Source organism: Chiloscyllium punctatum, chromosome 25 (assembly GCF_047496795.1).
Source record: "Chiloscyllium punctatum isolate Juve2018m chromosome 25, sChiPun1.3, whole genome shotgun sequence".
Lineage (NCBI taxonomy): Eukaryota > Metazoa > Chordata > Chondrichthyes > Orectolobiformes > Hemiscylliidae > Chiloscyllium > Chiloscyllium punctatum.
This window is the reverse complement of record NC_092763.1, coordinates 42536706-42554550: the sequence shown is the minus strand read 5'-3', so window position 1 is coordinate 42554550 and position 17845 is coordinate 42536706. Positions and strand designations below refer to the sequence as shown.

General features: G+C 39.5%; 1 protein-coding gene across 1 annotated transcript in view; it reads right to left on the bottom strand.

Moving 5' to 3' along the window:
• frmpd3 (FERM and PDZ domain containing 3) overlaps positions 1-17845 on the bottom strand; it is a 533212-nt gene that overhangs the window by 381169 nt on the left and 134198 nt on the right. Inside the window, exon 2 of the mRNA XM_072595141.1 lies at positions 7985-8027. The gene's annotated coding sequence lies outside the window, so the exon portion shown is untranslated. The remainder of the gene's footprint in view (positions 1-7984; positions 8028-17845) is intronic.

Sequence of the window (17845 nt, the reverse complement as noted above, 5' to 3'; positions counted from 1 at the left end):
TCGTTGAGAAGGTCAATGGCTGCAGATAAGTGGGAACACCAAAGTTTCCTTCAAAAGTACACACCTTCCTAATTTGGAAATATGTTGGCGTTCCTTATCTGTGACTGAATCACAATCCTGGGACTTTTCATAACAGCACTGTAATGTCCATATACCCCAATCAATGCAGTAGCTCAAGAAGGCAGTTGACTACTATCTTCTCTAGGCCTATTAGGGGTTGACAATAAATATAGACCCAGCAGCAAGGCTCCCATCCCATGAATGAATTTTAAGAAAGACAAAATTTGCATAATACAGGAAATAGAAGACATAAGGTTTTACTACACGCAGAAATAGAAAAACACGAGGGTTCAATTAAAATACAACCTTAAAAATCATGCAAAGCAGCATATCAATAAAATAAAATAGCAGGCATTTTGTTTTTTAAAATTGAACAGGAACTTTAGTGGAATAGCATAAAAATTTGCAGCAATAAAAGTTTGGTCTGCAGGTAGAACAGGTAATTAAGGTGGCAAATGGAATTTTGTCCTTCATTGCTAAGGCGATTAAGTTTAAAAGCAGAGACATTATGTTGCAGCTGTCTCAGGTGCTGGTGAGGCCATACCTGGAGATACTGCTGCAGATTTTGTCTCCTTTCTTGAGAAAGGATGCACTGGCACTAGAAGGGGTGCAGAGGAGGTTCACTCGGTTGATTCTAGAGTTGAGGGCTTTGGGTTTTGAGGAGAGATGGAGTAGACTAGGATTATATTCATTGGAATTTAGAAGAATTGGGGGGAGGGGACTTATAGGAACATATAAAATTGTGAAGGGAACAGATAAGCTAGAAGGAGAGAGGATGTTTCCATTGGCAGATGAAACTACGACAAGAGGGCAAAGCCTCAAAATTAGGGGGAGCAGATTTAGGACTGAATTGAGAAGGAACACCTTCTCCCAGAGGGTTGTGAATGTATGGAATTCCATGCCTAGTGAAGTAGTTGAGGCTTCCTCAGACAATTTTTTGAACAATGGAGGAATTAAGGTTATGGTGAGAGGGAGGGCAAGTGGAGCTGAGGCCACAAAGAGATCAGCCATGATCTTATTGAATGGTGGAGTGGGCTCAAAGGGCCAGATGGCCTACTCTTGTTCCTATTTCTTAGGTTCTTATGTTAAGTTCTTATGACAGAAACCTCAATGTCAGCCATAATGGAACAATAGTTCAAAACAGATCAAAACAGAGAAAAAGTAATTAAGATTAAAATAAATGTATGCAATTTTACACACTTTCCTTACAACTTTCTGAGGGAACCATGTCATCAAACTCTCTCTTTCGGACACAGAAACACACACACCTATATTCTAGCTGGATTTCACATGCATTAGCCTACGGTTATCCTGCTTTGGCATTCAACCATAAACGTGACAGATCCTTTTTTGTCTTGCATACACTCTTGCTAATCTTATGTTGCCTTGTTGGCTTCTAACAAGTAATACGTCTACTTTGAATGAAAACATACAAACCTGCTTAGTGCATTTCCTCAGTCAAAATTAGAAACTGAACTCGTTCGTTGGATTCCTGACTGTTGAACCTGAAGACAATGAAAAGACTTGTACAATAGGACTGAACCAAATATTTTTTCCAACTGAATTGGGAATGACTCAGCTTGGCTTATCTTGATTGCTGCAAGTGCACAAGACAAATTTCCAAGAAGTAGATTCAGAAATTCATTTAAGTCATTTAACCCACGGGCTAAGGGGATCCAGTTATTGCATCAAGAGGGATAAAACTGTTCTGAACGGATCCAGTTTAATTGTCAGTTATCAATTTATCAGCTTGCTTACTTTTGAAAACAAAATACTGGTAAATTTATTCCAGATCTACTTTCCAAAATACAGTATGCGTATTTAGGAATAAAAACAAAGTGCTGGAGAAACTCAACAATTATGGCAGCATTTGTAGAGAGAGAAACAGAGTTAACATTTCAAGTACAATGACTCATCTTTGGAACACATATGCAAAGGTTTGATTTAAGTTTGGGCAAGGAAAGCAGCAAGTGTTAAACAGAGCTAAGCGTTCCCACTACCAATGCATCAGATCGAAGTTCTATGTCTAGTTGTGAATGATGGTGGACAATTAAATGGCTCATTGAAGGACAAGGCTCCATAAATATCCCCATTATCAATGATGAGAAATCCCAGCATATAAGTGTAAATGATAAGGCTTAAACATTTACAAAAATCTTCAACAAGAATTGCTGACTGGACAATTCGTCTTGGACTCCTCCGGAGGTCCCCAACATCATTGATAGTCTTCAACCAGTTGATTCATTCCACATGATATCAAGAAATAGTTGGAGGCATTGGACACTGCAAAAAGCTATAGATCCTGACAACATTCTGGCAACAATCCTGAACATTTTGCTCCAGAACATGCTGCACCCAAGCTGTTCCAGTACAACTACAAAATTGATATCTACCTGACAATGTGGAAAATTGCCCATGTATGTCCTGTATACAAAAAGCAGGAAAATCCAAATCTGGCCAAATAACACTCCTGTCAGTCAATTCTTGGTCATCAGTAAAGTGCTGGAAGGTGCCATCAACAGCGCTATCAAGCAGCACCTGCTCAGTGATGCCCAGTTTGCATTCTGCTAGGTCCACTCAGCTCCTGACATCATCATAGCCTTGGTTCAAACATGGACAAAAGAGCTGAACTCCAGAGGGGAGGCAAGAGTGATTGCTCTTAACATCAAGGTTGTACTTGACTGTGGCATCAAGGAGTCCTAGGAAAGCTGGAGTCAATGGGAAACATGGGGAAAACTCTACACTGATTGGAATCATATCTGGTACAGAGGAAGATGCCTGTAGTTCTTGGAAGACAGTCATCTCATCTCTAGGAATTCCTTTGGGAATTCCTCTGAATAATGTCATAAACCCAATCATCTTCAGTTGCTCCATCAATGACCTTCTCTCCATCATAAGGTCAGAAGTGGGGATGTTTGCTGATGAATGCACAATATTCATCCCCATTCCTGACTCTTCAAATACTGAAGGAGTCCAAGTCCTTGTGTAGTAAGATGTGGAAAAAATTCAAGCTCGGGCTGAAATGTTGCAAGCAACAGTCATGCTACACAAATTCCCAGGCAATGATCATCTCTCCAATAAGAGACAATCCAAAAGTCACCCCATGACATTCAATGGCATTATCATTACTGAATCCCCCACCACAAACATCCTGGGAGGTTACATTGAGCAGGAACTTAACTAAACCAGCTATATAAATATATTGTCAAGAAAGCAGATCAGAGGCCGGGAATCCTGCAGTGAGTAACTCACCACCAGATCCCCCAAAACCTAGAAGGCACAAATCAGGAGTACAATCAAATACTTCTCAATTGCCTGGATTGGTGTAACTCCAACACTCTCAAGAAGCTTGACACCATCCAGGACAAAGTAATCTACATGATTGGCATCACATCCATAAACATCCACTTCCTCCACCACCAATGCTCAGTAGCAACAATGTATATGGTTAAAAGATGTATGGAAGAAACTCACCAAATAGTCTTGACCAGCACTTTCCAAACCCATGATGACAACCATCTAGAAGGACAAGGGTAGCAGATACATGGGAGCACTATCACCTACAAGTTCCCTTCTAAGCAACTCACCATCCTGACTCGGAAATATATTGCTGTACCTTCAATGTTGCTGGGTCAAAGTCCTGGGATTCCTGTCCATAAAAGCATTACGGGTTTACCTACAGAATATAGACTCCAGTGATCCAAGAAGGCAGCACACCATCACCGTTTCAGGGGCAGCCAAGGATGGGCAATTAATGCTGGTCAGCCAGCAATACCAACCTCCAATCAAACATCTGCGTTTGGATCTAAATCAGTACCGTTAGAATTCATGGTGTTTTGTGTGCTGCCTGATTAATGCAATTACAGATTACCAGTTACAACAAAATGTTCAAAATTAGACTTTCCAACCACTCTGGATCATTTTCTTTTTGTCTTGATGTCCCTCTAATTAACCAAGTAAGGATGTGGATACTCAACTTTGCAATTGGATTATGGCTTTATAGCCAAACCATTCAGATATCCGATTTATCATACATCTCTGATAATTCTAACTATTCAGTTAAGTCTTGTCAACTGAATGGAAAGTAAAAAACTGCTAGTGATATCTTTACCCATAAATATATTGAAATTGATCATCAAATGACATTACTCCCAATCCATACAACTGTGTTACACATCCTAATATTCAATCAAAAAGGAAAATACCCTCTCTTAGATTCAAATGTTCAGAACAACACTGAGATTTTAGCATGGTTGACACTAATTGTCCAATGATCGGTTTGCCTTTGTTGCTTAATTATTTTAGCTGCATTGAAAAGGGGTTGATCACTAAAGCTTGACTATCTGCCCTCAAGCTTACTACATTGACAGTGTTTCAAGTTCTAATTTAATTCATACCACCATTATTTGTTTATGTTATTTCTCTGCCATATAGAACATGGACAAAATTATAAATGATATTAAATAAATTAAATCTGTCATAAATTAAATTCCATATATTAAATAGAATTGAATTGTGAAGTAGGTGGTATGGCCATGTACTGTCAACTAAAAAAGGTATTTTTCTAGTTACTGTTTCTGAATTAACTTCAAATATTTAACAACAATTCACACTGAACTTCAGACTATCAAGCCTTTCTTAATAACTTGTCATTTAAATAAATTAACTTCTTCAACCAAAATAAAATCTCATCTCTAGTAATGCTAAAACCAGTCTTTTTCAGGCTAATAGGATGTCATGAGTAATGTACTACAGAGATTGGTGTTATATTTTCAGCAGGATGTTTTGTACCTTCCTGTCACACTCCAGTAATCATTACCCAAACGGCTTTCCTCTTTTACTGTATTGTCATTTCCCTTTACCCTATCTCCCTTCTTGTGATCCTCCTTTCTCGATTTATTTTAAATCCATGTCTGCTGCTTTAGATATACAATCAGAACACTTGTCCCCCAACATGGTTCAGGTATGGACTGTTCCAATGGTAATGCTTTCACTTTCCCCAGTATTGGCTCTAGTGCCACAGAACTCAAAACCTACTTCCCTCACACCAAGTCTTTGAGCCATGCATTCATCTCTGTTCAATCATCCTCCATGCTAAAATATTTTTAAGCAGAAGAGGTTCACACTCACTCCAGCCCCTGGTGGAAAAGTTAGCCTATTGATTTTAAAACTGAATGCCCCAGACACCGATCATAAGCTGGAGTGATCTCAACAAGCAGAGAGTGGGACTTGCGTCGCTCAAGAATAGGCCTTGAGAGCTGTTAGTCAATCAAGTTGGCCAACAGTCGAGTAGCCTCAACAGTGAACAATGTAATGCCCACTGTTCGGATGACAAGGCAGGCCCATGAAGAAGCTTTTGGATTCTGGACTTACAGAATACTTCTGAGATTGTTGGTCAGTGAAGGATTGTGGGCCCTAGTTCAAAGCAGAAGGGAATGGGGCATTTGATTTGAGAGACTGGGGAAGAGCCATAAACAAAATAAACTGTATTTTGAGCAGGGTGCACCTTATGGAGACGAGGCTCCCACGAAAGGAGGTGCATCTCATACCTTTCTGCTTTTCTCTTCAGATGGGAACTTTAAAGTTCAGCTATTTTCCTTCTTTTTCCTCCTTCCCACAATATAATGGTGATAGAACAGATCCTGAAGTGATCTTTAAATGGCAATTTAAGGGACTCAGTTGACACAAGAGTGAGTAAACTTGCTGTGACTTATCCATTCACCATCACAAGGAGGTAGCTCAGGGGCAGGCAGAAAGCTACTGGCCTATCTGCCCATCTTATTGTATGTGTACCTTATCTTCAAATAAGGCGATGGGGTGAGAGGGTAATGTAATTCATCCAAGCTTATCTTCTTCAGAAAATGATGCCAGTTTCAGAGTAGGGCCTGGAGATACTTGGACAGATATAATTCATATTGGGCCATTTTCCCATGCTGTAAACAGCTTTTTAGGTGACACCAACCACAAAGTAAAATATTTAGGATACATGATAGACCATAAGATATAGGGGCACAATTAGGCTATTTGGCCCATTGTGTTTGCTTCCTCATTCCATCATGATTTATATGTTTCTCAACTCCATTTTCTTGCTTTCTCTCTTTTCGTTCCTCTTATTAATCAAGAACTCTTCAATTGCTGTCTTAAATACATTTGAAGACTTGGCCTCCACACTCATCTGTGACAGAATCACCACCCTAAGCTGAACAAATTCCTGAACAAATTCTGTAAGTTTCCATCAGACGCCCCCTCATGCTTCTAACTCCATTGAGTACAGACCCAGAGTGTTCAATCACTCCTCATATGACCAGCCCTTCGTTCCCAGGATCATTCTTATAAACCTCATCTAGACCCTTTCCAAGGCTAGTACATCCTTCCTTAGATACAGGACCCAAAAATACTCAACATTCCAAATGGGTCTGACCAGAGCCTCACACAGCCTTGGCAACACATCCCTGCTCTTTTTTCTAGCCCTCTTGAAATGAATGCTAAAATTGCATTTGTCTTCCCACTGCCAACTGAATCTGCATGACAACCTTGAGAGAATCCTGAACAAGAACTCCCAAGTTCCTTCAGATTTCTGAAGCCTTTCCCCATTTAGAATATAGTCTACTTCTATTCTTCCTGCCAAAATGTATAATCGCATACTTATTCACATTGCGTTTCATCTTCCACTTCTTTATCCACTCTCCTAGCTTGCCCAAGTCCTTCACCCTGATCTAATCAGCAGCAGGGGAAGATGGAAGAAATTAGAAATTGACCAATTGCACTGCTAAATGCAGATTACAAAATCCTGTCTAAAGATCATTGCTAACCAGCTCAGGTTTGCCCTGGGATTGGGTGTTCACCCAGACCAAACTAGACAGGATGATCTCGGAGAGCCTCGTGCTCCTCAGGGATATGAAGAAGTGGAGGGGCTGGGGGGGGGGGGGGAGGCTGGGGGCATGGGGATTGGATGCCTGCCTCACCAGCCTGGACCAGAAGAAGGCCTTTGACAGAATATCGCATACATACGTGTGGGACGTGCTCTCCAAAATAGACTTTGGGCAGGGAATTTGTAATTGGATCTGACTGCTCTACACCAACGATGTTAGTGCAGTCTCAAATCAATGGAAAGCTTTCTGATTTCCAACCAATCAGATCTGGAGTCAGGCAGGGCTGCTCCCTTTCTCCTGCCTTGTTTGCGTGTTGTATAGAGCCATTTGCTGAGTCCATCAGGAAGGATGCAAGCCTGAGAGGGGTGACTATTCCAGGCAGTGGAGACACATAGCTCAAAGCCTCCCTGTACATGGGTGACATTGCTGCTTTTTGCTTGGATCTGTTGTCAGTGCGCAGACTCATGAGCACCTGAAACCAGTTCGAATTGGCCTCACTGTATGACTACTACAGTGTGGAATGTGATCTCTTTGACCTCAATGTTCTTACTCAACCAATCACTTGATGCTGGGAACTCCTTTCAAAGGCAGACATTACCATAATATTTAAGTCTGATTATTTTGAGATCGTTTTGATGTTATTTTCATTTAACAAAAGTAAACTTTTAAACAAGAGAAAACATTGTAACTGAATTTATGATTATACTTTTACATCCTTTATTTGCTTCAGTTTTTCATTATAACACATCACGATAGACAGTTAAAAAGAAATTTTATAAATTCTACACGTTGAAAGCCACCAAAATACTGGGAATATCTTAATTCGAGGGGATGGTAAACAAATTTCTAATGAAATTGAACAGAATGTTGTGTAGTTCCTTTGATCTACTTTTTTGTTGAAGACAATTAAACAAAAGCTGGGAAAATTATATATCAAGCAGCTGATTCAATGTGGCAAAATTTACACTATTAACGAAAGGAAACTTATCCTGCGTGTCTTTAGGTTTCATTCATTACTGTATTTCATCTCTTTGCCAAAGGCATGTACTCACTTTGTGAAGATGATGCTTGGAAAGCTCTCTGTCGCAGTACCTTCTGTAATACAAGAAAGGGAGAGAGAACATTTTGTATTTTACATTGGTGCAATTAGAGAGCAATTAAGAGCTCTGTAAATACATTGATAAAATAGGCAGCAAGGCAGCAACTGAAATTTCCACAGTGGGAAGTAAACACACTGGCTTGGAAGGATTGATATATCCCAGTTTTATTCAATGAATTCAGAGAAAAAGAATTACAACATGCAAGATATTTATACCTGCCATCAAACACAAATCATAACTAATTTAAGAATAAATAGTGAATGCTGAAAATATAAAACAAAACTTAAAAGTGCTGTAATTTTAAAATGAACATTTTTGGTAGGAAAATGAAATCTACAACCATTTTTTGGGCATATCAAACTAACTGTTGTTCATCTGTATTAACTGCTGTTAATAATTTTTACTGCTCTGTCTTCCGTCACAAGAAGAATGCTGCTGGCAACTCTCTTTTATTTCACTGGATTGACTATTCTTTAGATTTAGATTGAATTTTGATTGCCAATTTAGCTTTATGGGGCCAAACAATTGAACCTATTTTTAATCAGATGTCCAAATACCATGCATTGTACTGTGGGTGAAGGGTGAGGAGGGCTAGTGTGCAAAACAGCAGTTCATTAGAAGGACGAGGATCTCAGCCGACATTTTCCCTCTTCCCAGCTCGGGAACTATATCAATTTTTACCTCCAACCTCACAGCCACCCCCCAATCCACTTGCTGCTGTCCGGCTTGTAATTAAGTGATTAACTTTCAAGTATAAAGAAAATCAGAAATATTTCAACTTAGCATATCACAATACCTCCATAGAAATTATTCTAATGATCTGCAACTACATTCTAAACATTAAAGATAGAAATATCAACAAATTATACAATCTAGGTCACCTGTGCAGCTAGCCTTCCCAATGACACTGCTCTGGTTTGATGTAATCAGTGGATTTTTCTGAAACATTGGGAGATAATACAGTCAGGAGAAGATTTAGGATGCTCCTGCATAGATCTGGAGATTGTAAAGTATGTCTTCATGGATGATTCTCACAAAATGGTGGATGTCCAAACCTTATCTAACTAATGTTTATAAAATATGTATGCAGCCTAATGTATATTTGTATCATAATTCACTTTCCCTTGAAGAGTTTACTAAAAATGAATGCACAAACAGAATTATTCAAATGGAGTATAAGTAATTTTTAACCAAATAAACATGCCACCTGGGAACATCTAACGCAAAATCACCAAGATGTAAAATAAATATTTGAATGACTACTTCTAAATACCTTTAAAAAAATGCACAAAAAAATCCAACTATATTGTTACAACATGGATGTTGGATAGGATGGAAAAATGACTCTGGCAAGAGTTTGTTTGATGTATTGTTCAGAATATTTATTTTGAATCTAATGTGTACATCATCTGATCAATGAGTGCTTGAAGGATAGTATAAAGTAAATTTTATTCACTCTGAATTTATTGTGTCCCACATTGTATTCAATATCAGTTTTTATACACATACCATCATTTCCTAGACCATTTTGAAAGCTCTGGTATACAACCTGTGGGAATATCCCCAAGGACAATCTTGGCAATGACACGATATGACATTTTCCTGGCGCCCACAACATGCACTCCTTCATGCTGCCAAATCTATCCTGAGTTGTAGCAGGCCCTTCTCCACAATTTCCTGTTTGACACAACTTAAGGTGGCAAGCACAGTAATTGGGAAAAAAAATCAAACTTGTATCATGCCCACACCAAATCATTCAAATGTTCCAATTCTCAAACTCTGAACTATTTAAGTGAAATCAATACAAATACAAGAAAGAGACAGCACAGCCTCTGCAGTGTCTGAAGCAAAGTTCACCAAGTCTTTTTATTGTCTTCTGCAGTAGCCTTCGAGCGAGTTTCAATGGTAGCTGCTTTTCATCTTATTGAATCTAGTTGTAGAAAACATCCTCATGACAGATCAATAGTTTTATGAAGTAGTCACAAGGAAGACTGAAGGGAATCGTAACTTTATCTGCAAGGGTTAATGAGCAATCATCATAGAATCCCTACAGTGTGGAAACAGGCCATATTGGCCAAACAAGTCTACACGGTCTCTGAAGGGTAACCCACCAAGACCCATTCCCCTACCCTATTAAACTACATTTCCCCAGACTAACGCACCTAACCTACACATCTCTGAACAGTATGGGAAATTTAAAACAGCCAATTCACCTAAACTGCACCTCTTTGGATTGTGGGAGGAAACTGGAGCACCCAGAGGAAACCCACATAGACACGAGGAGAATGTGCAAACTCCACACAGACAGTCGCCTGAGGCTGGAATTGAACTCAGGTCTCTGGCCACGGTGCTGCTCTAAAACGACCTCAAATCAAAGGAAATATAGCCCAGGTATAACGATACGCTCACTAAAGATTATAATTGTTCACTGACAATAGTGTAGATTACCACATGGCATCAGTGGTGACCAGATACATTGAACAAAAGGTGGGTAGTAAACATCTGAACTGTAAACAATGATGAATAACCATACGCCAGCCCAGTGAACCAAACTCAGTGGTATCAAAAATATCCACAGTAAGATGGTAGGATTGAGCAATGCTGGGGGCTGTCCAGTGACTAATTTTGATACTTACCTAGTTACTGAACAACAGAACCCGGAAAGATTATGCTAAAGCTGAAGAACGAATAGATAAAGCTCATGGCAGATTGTAACATTAGTCTCTGGGATTAAAATCATCTGGCAACAGTAAGCAGTAGAGAAGCAAAAGAAATGAGTGCTCAGGAAATACATTGACAGCAAGTTTGTGAGGAACAGAACATGGCCCAAGCCAGGAAACCCCTCCATTGGCAAGAACCCAGCCTGACCAGCTTATACAGAGTCATAGGTACAACAAGACAGACCTGGAGAAGGTTGCTATGGCAGCACAGAAAATGAAACAAACACCACAGCAGTCTGCAGAAGTGCCAGCAGAAGGAGATGCAGAGAAACAGGATCAACTCTTCTGCTGGAATGTGACAAGCCAAAGCAAAAATAAATTCACTTTCTTAATGGTACAGACTTGCAGAATAAATTTTGATCTGAAAGGAATAAAGTAAATGGTGGAAAGACTTGTTTTAAACTAGATACCATTTCAGATACCTTCCATCTGCCATTAAATGTTGGAACTTTGCAAACACAGTATTAGAGTAAGAAGCCAGATGCATGCTATACTCCACTACAATGAAGAACATATTGAGACCCTATGCATGACTCCAAAGCACCACAATTCCTTTTCAAATACAGTTGCTTGTATAGCTTTGTAAATCCTTTAGTTAGCAGACTGAAGATATTTCAATTCTCTCAAAACAGAAGTCGGGATCTGCAGGAAAAGAAAGTGCCAAAGAAGCTGGTGGCCAGCTATTAGAGGAAATTCCACAGTGAGTTGCTTTTTCAAAATAGGGTTACCAAGAAGGAAGCTGGCGCATGACTGTTCATTTATTGAAATCTGAAATTTCAACAATTTTGCATTCAATACTAAGTTACCTCTTTCAATAAGAATCAATCTTGTCTTGAAGAAGTAAATTGTCAGAATGATGCCGAGTGACTTAAGAGGGAGACTGATATGTTGGCCAAATAGGCAGCCACTTGGAAGGTGAATTTCAATGCAGAGAAATATTGATAGAAGAAATACAGGAATAATACAGGCTCAAATGGTACATCTTTGAGTGGAGTACAGGAGCAGAGGGACCTCGGGGCTCACATGCATAATTCACTGAAGATGGCCAGACAGGTCAAAACAGTTATTAAGAAGGCTAATAGGATCCTTGGGTTTATAAATAGAGGCAGAGAGTATAAACCAAGGAAGTGATGTTATACCTTTATGTATCATTGGTCAGACCAAATTTGGAATATTGTCTTCAGTTCTGGGTATTTTTTTAAGGAAGGATGTTAAAGCCCTGGAGAGAATGCAAAGGAGATTTACTTGAATGATGCCAGGAATGAGAGATCTTAGAAACAAGGAAAGATTGAAGAAATTAGGCTTATTGTCTTTGGAGCAGAGAAGATTGCTGCTTATCGAGGTGTTCAAAATTATGAACAATTTTGACAGGATAAAGAAGAATACTCGGTTTCCACAAGTTGGTATGTCAGTAACAAGAATCACAATTTCAAGATTGGAAGCAAAAGAACCAGCAGGAAGTGGAGAAGAAACCTCTTCACTCCTAGAGCTTTTAGGATTTGGAATGCACACCTGGGAGTGGTGGTTCACAGATTCCAGATGAAGCTTGGAAGAGAGAGCTAGATATATGCTTGAAAGTGATGCATTTAGAGGATTATGGAAATAGGGCTGGAGAATGGGACTAGCTGGGTAGTTCTTTTGGGAGCTGGTATAGACACAATGGGTCAAATGGCCTCCTTCTGTCATGTAAATTCTATGATTTTGGAAGATAAAGAAGCAAAGTAGGCTAGTTATTGTATAGAGCATGCCCAAGAGATGCAACAAAACATCTATTTTGGAAAAAATTAGGTAAAGAAATTCCTTCCGGGGTAGATAGCCAGATTATTGTTGGGAAGCAACACTGCAATCTTGTGCTATTCAGTCAATAATGAAAGCAAGTGCAAATTCAGAAATTTCTGTAGTCAATAAAATGACCATAGAATTGGAAATAGAAAGAATTAAAGAGTTAGAAACATATCTTTAGTCATTCAAGGAAGAGATGTAATGATATTCAAAACAAATTCAAGAGCAGTGAAGCTTCAATCAAGGTGGATGGGGCCTTGGCTGACCAGGCAGATGAATTGAATGAAAAAAAATTTGCAATCACGTACAGTACATCAATGTGAACATGTTGTGCTTAGAGAAAAAAAAATTCAATCCTCAGCAAATATCCACAAGAGGTAATAGAACATATGCATATAGGTAACAATCAACCCGAGAGAGAAAAAAAATCTATGACAGCAAAGTGGAATAGATTAATATTCCATGCACAAAGATTGTTGATTTGTACCAGAGGCTGCAAGAGAGTCCCATTAGCAAGCCACAGGAACAGGAGAGATCTTTCAGCCTGCAGAATCAGGTCTGGACATTCTGAATGCCCGATTGTTGCTGGGGCAGGACAAACTACAGTTATGAGTGGGGGGCCTGCAGAATCCCAGAAGCAGATAATTCTGTGGGAATTGTCTGGGAAATTGAAGACTCCAATTGACAATCCTCTGTGGCTATAATCCTTCAAAGGAAACCATTAAAAGCAGGGATTTCAGAGAAGTCTGCTTCCATTGGTGATTACCCGGGAAGATTAGACAATTAAAAATCTAGTAGAATGCCTGGGTAACTCTTGGGGTTCAATCAGCCATGATTGAATGGAGAAATTTCCATGAGTCTCCATCCTCGATCTAAACCTGTTACCGATTTTCCAAGGATCTGTATCCCTCTGCTCCCTGCCCATTCATGTATTTGTCTAGATAAATCTTAAGTAACGCTATCATACCATCCTCTCCCAGCTCTGCTGGCAACGCTTTCCAGATACCTACCACCCTCTTTCCATGCATATTTCCCTTAAACTTTTCCCTCTCACATTGAACTCATGATCCCTAGTGACTGAGTCCCCCAGTGTGCAGAAAAAGCTTGTTGCTATCCACCGTCTATAACTCTCATGATTTTGCAGACCTCAAATCAGGTCTCCCCTCAACTTCTATCTTTCTACTCCTACTCTACACAACCTCTCTACATAGCTAGTACCCTCCTTACCAGGCAACATCCTGGTGACCCTCCTCTGCACCATCTCCAAAGCATCTACATCCTTTTGGTAATGTGGCAACCAGGTAAAGGCAGAATTCGAAATGTGGCCAAACCAAAATCCTATACAACTGTAACATGATCTGCCAACTCTTGTACTCAATACCTCATCTGATGAAGGAAAGCATGCCGAATGCCTTCTTGACCACTTTACTGAGCAGCGTTGCCACCTTCAGGAAACAATGGACCTGAACACCTAGGTCTCTCTATATATCAATTTTCCCCAGGGATTTTCCATTTATGCTCTAGAATTGGATCTTCCAAAACACATCACCTCGCATTTGCCTGGATTGAACTCCATCTGCCATTTTTCTGCCCGACTTTCCAATCTATCTATATTGTGCTCCAATCTCTGACAGCCACCTTCACTATCTGCTACTCCAATCTTAGTGTCATCTGCAAACTTGCTAATCAGGCCACCTATAACTTCCTCCAGATCATTTAAGTATACCACAAACAACAATGGTCCCAGCACAGATCCTTGTGGAACACCACTGGTCAGAGTTTTCCATTTTAAGAAAGTCTCTTTCACTACTAGTCTGTGTCTCCTGTTGCCCAGCCAGTTCTCTATCCACCTAGCTAGTACACCCTAGACCCCATGCGACTTCACTTTCTCCATCAGCCTGCCATGGGGAACCTTATCAAATGCCTTACTGAAGTCCATGTAAATGATGTCCACAGCTCTTCCCTCAATCAACTTTGTGACTTTCTCAAAGAATTCTATTAAGTTGGTAAGAAATTACCATCCCTGCGCAAAATTCTGCTTTCTATGACTGATAAGCCCATTTTCTTTCAAATGTAAATAGATCTTGTCCCTCAGTATCTTCTCCCACAGCTCCCCTACCACTGACGTCAGGCTCACCTGTCTATAATTACCTGGATTATCCTTGCTACCCTTCTTAAACAATGGGACATTAGCAATTCTCCATTCCTCCGGGACCTCACTATGTTCAAGCTTGCTGCGAAGATATCTATTAAGGCCCCAGCTATTTCCTCTCTTGCTTCCCTCAGTAACCTGGGATAGATCTTATCCGGACCTGGGGCTTTATCCACCTTAATGCCTTTCAGAATACCCAATGCTTCCTTCATCCTTATGCCGACTTGACCAAGAGTAATCAAACATCTCTCCCTAACCTCAACATCCATCTTGGCTCTTTCCTCAATGAATGCCGATGCAAAGTACTCATTAAGAATCTCACCCATTTTCTCTGACTCCATGCATAACTTTCCTCCTTTGTCCCTTAGTGGGCCAACCCTTTTTCGAGTTACCATCTTGCTCCTAATATACAAATAAAAAGGGTTTTGGATTTTCCTTAACTCTGCTAAAGATATTTCATAACTCTTTTTAGCCCTCTTAATTCCTCGTTTAAGATTACCTACTTTCCTGGTATTCTTTGAAAGCTTTGTCTGTTTTCAGTCACCCAGACCTTTTATATTGCTTCCTTTTTCTGCTTAGCTAAGTTCCACAATTTCACCTGTCATCCATGGTTCCCTCATCTTGCCATTACTATCCCTCATTTTGACAGGGACGTGTCTGTCCTGCACTCTAATCAACCTCTCTTTAAAAGCCTCCCACATCTCAAATGATGATTTACTCTCAAACAGCTGCTCCCAGTCCACATTCCCCAGCTCCTACCGAAATTTGCTATAGTTGGCCTTCCCCCCAGTTTAGCACTCTTCCTTTAGGACCACTGTCGTCTTTGTCCATGAGTATTCTAAAACTTATGGAATTGTGATCACTATTTGTAAAGTAATCCCCTACTGAAACTTCAACCACCTAGCTGGGTTCATTCCCCAACAACAGAATGGCCCCAGTATGGCCTTCCAGAGTTTGACTATTTATATACTGCTCTAGAAAACCCTCCTGGATGCTCCTTATAAATTCTGCTCCATCATAACCTCTAACACTAAATGAATCCTAGTCAATGTTGGGAAAATTAAAACTTACCACCACCACCAACCTGTTGCTCCTACATCTTTCCATAATCCCACACCGCATCCATCAGAGTACATTAGCCTCTGATAATTTGGAGACCAGGAGGTCTGGGCATAAACAATGTTCACTTCTCCAAATGAAATGGCATTGAAAAAGAAATCAGAAATGTCCTGTAACGGTCAGTTGGTCAAATTAACTCTATCAATCAGCACCATCAAAACAAATTAAACTGCTAGTTCAGCTTATCATATTTACATGATCTTTCATTGCACAAAATTGATGTTACATTTGCTTACACAATAAGACATTGTATTTGCTCATTCATTTTCACCTGAGCTTTAGTACATTCGTTTGGCTTCTGGCTTTTTCCAGGCCTCACTCAATCCACATCATAATATTATTCAACCATTTTAATTTTCTTCTCACTTTTTAGTCTTTACTTTCAATTTCTCCCTTAGAAAATATTAGATCCCTACAGTGTGGTAACAGGCCATTTAGTCCAACAAATCCACACCGACCCTCTGAAGAGTAACCCACCCAGAGCCATTTCATTTAATTGTTGCGAGGACATAGATGTTAGGTCTTCAGTTTGAATTTATTTACACAGATGTATTTCTCTCTCTAAAGCAATTTTTCTGATTCCTGAATATCTATTTTTGATCCAATCCACTCATTTATCGTCATCTTTGAATGCCTTTTACTGAATATGATGTGCATCTGAGAGATATGATAAGATGGACATAAATATAGGTCTTTCAAGTACCTGTATTTCACTTGCTAAGACCATTTCCAGGAATGGATATCTCTTATTGACAGAGCAGCAATATGTACAATGTGCTGGGGAAGTACAATAGATGAAGGCCTTGCACTTTGAATCCATTTACTCTCAGAATAGTTAGATTCTATAAATATTGGTTCAACAGAAATCAGTGAATAGAACTAAAATCATGCATTCTAAAAGTAAGTGTATTTTTATGCTCTCACACAGGTTGAAAGACCATTTTATTTACTTATTTGTCAGTTTATCTCTGAATATCTTACATTGGTCTTGTATTGGTTAATGCACTTAACTATGACATGCATTCTAATTAATTGGTGATTCCCTGTTCTATCATTAAGCTTGACAGAAAGTTCATTCTAGATAAACCAGGAGAATTTAAAACGTTTCCTTTTTGTACACACACCGTACAAGGATGTAAATTGTGCCAAATAAATTCCTTCATCACTTGCATATTGCAGCTGAAATGAATAATATCATTTCTTCCTATTCAATACAATGTATCATCTGAAAGCACAAACAGCCCCCATGGTCAAATAAATTAACAGCCTTTCAAAGCAGCCATTCACTCTTTGAGAAGGTTTTATAATCTGATATGGAAACAGACCCTTCTCTAGTCCTCACTGACCATGTTCCCAAACTAAACTGATCTCAATTGCCTGTGTTTGGCTCATATCTCTTCAAACTTTTTCTAATCATGTACTTATCCAAACATCTTTTAAATGTTGTACCTGTACCTGCATCCACCATTTCCTTTGGCAGTTCACTCCAAACATAAACCACACTGTGGAAAAGTTGCCCCTCATGTCCTTTTTAAAACTTTGTCTCACCTTAAAAATATGCTCTCTAGTTTTGAATTCCCCCACCCTAGGGAAAAGACCTTTGCTGTTCACCTTAAAAATGCCACTCATGATTTTATAAACCCATTTAAGGTCACCCCTCAACCTCCCATGCTCCAGTGAAGAAAGGTCCCAATCTATTTTTAAAATCAAACCCTCAATTCTGGCAACATCCTGGTAAATCTTTTCTGAACCCTCTCCAATTTAATAATAGCCTTGCTATAGCAGGCAACCAGAACTGCACACAGTACTCCAGAAGAGGCCTCACTAATGTCCTGTACAACCTCAACACAAAGTCCCAATTCCAATACTCAAAAGGTCTGAGCAATGAAGGCAAGCATGTTAAATGCCCTCCAAACCAGCCTGTCTACCTGTGATGCAAATTTCAAAGAATTATCTATCTGACTCCGTAGGTCTCTCTGTTTTACAACACTACCCCTACCATTAATTGTATAAGTCCTACTCTTGTTTGTTTTACTGAAA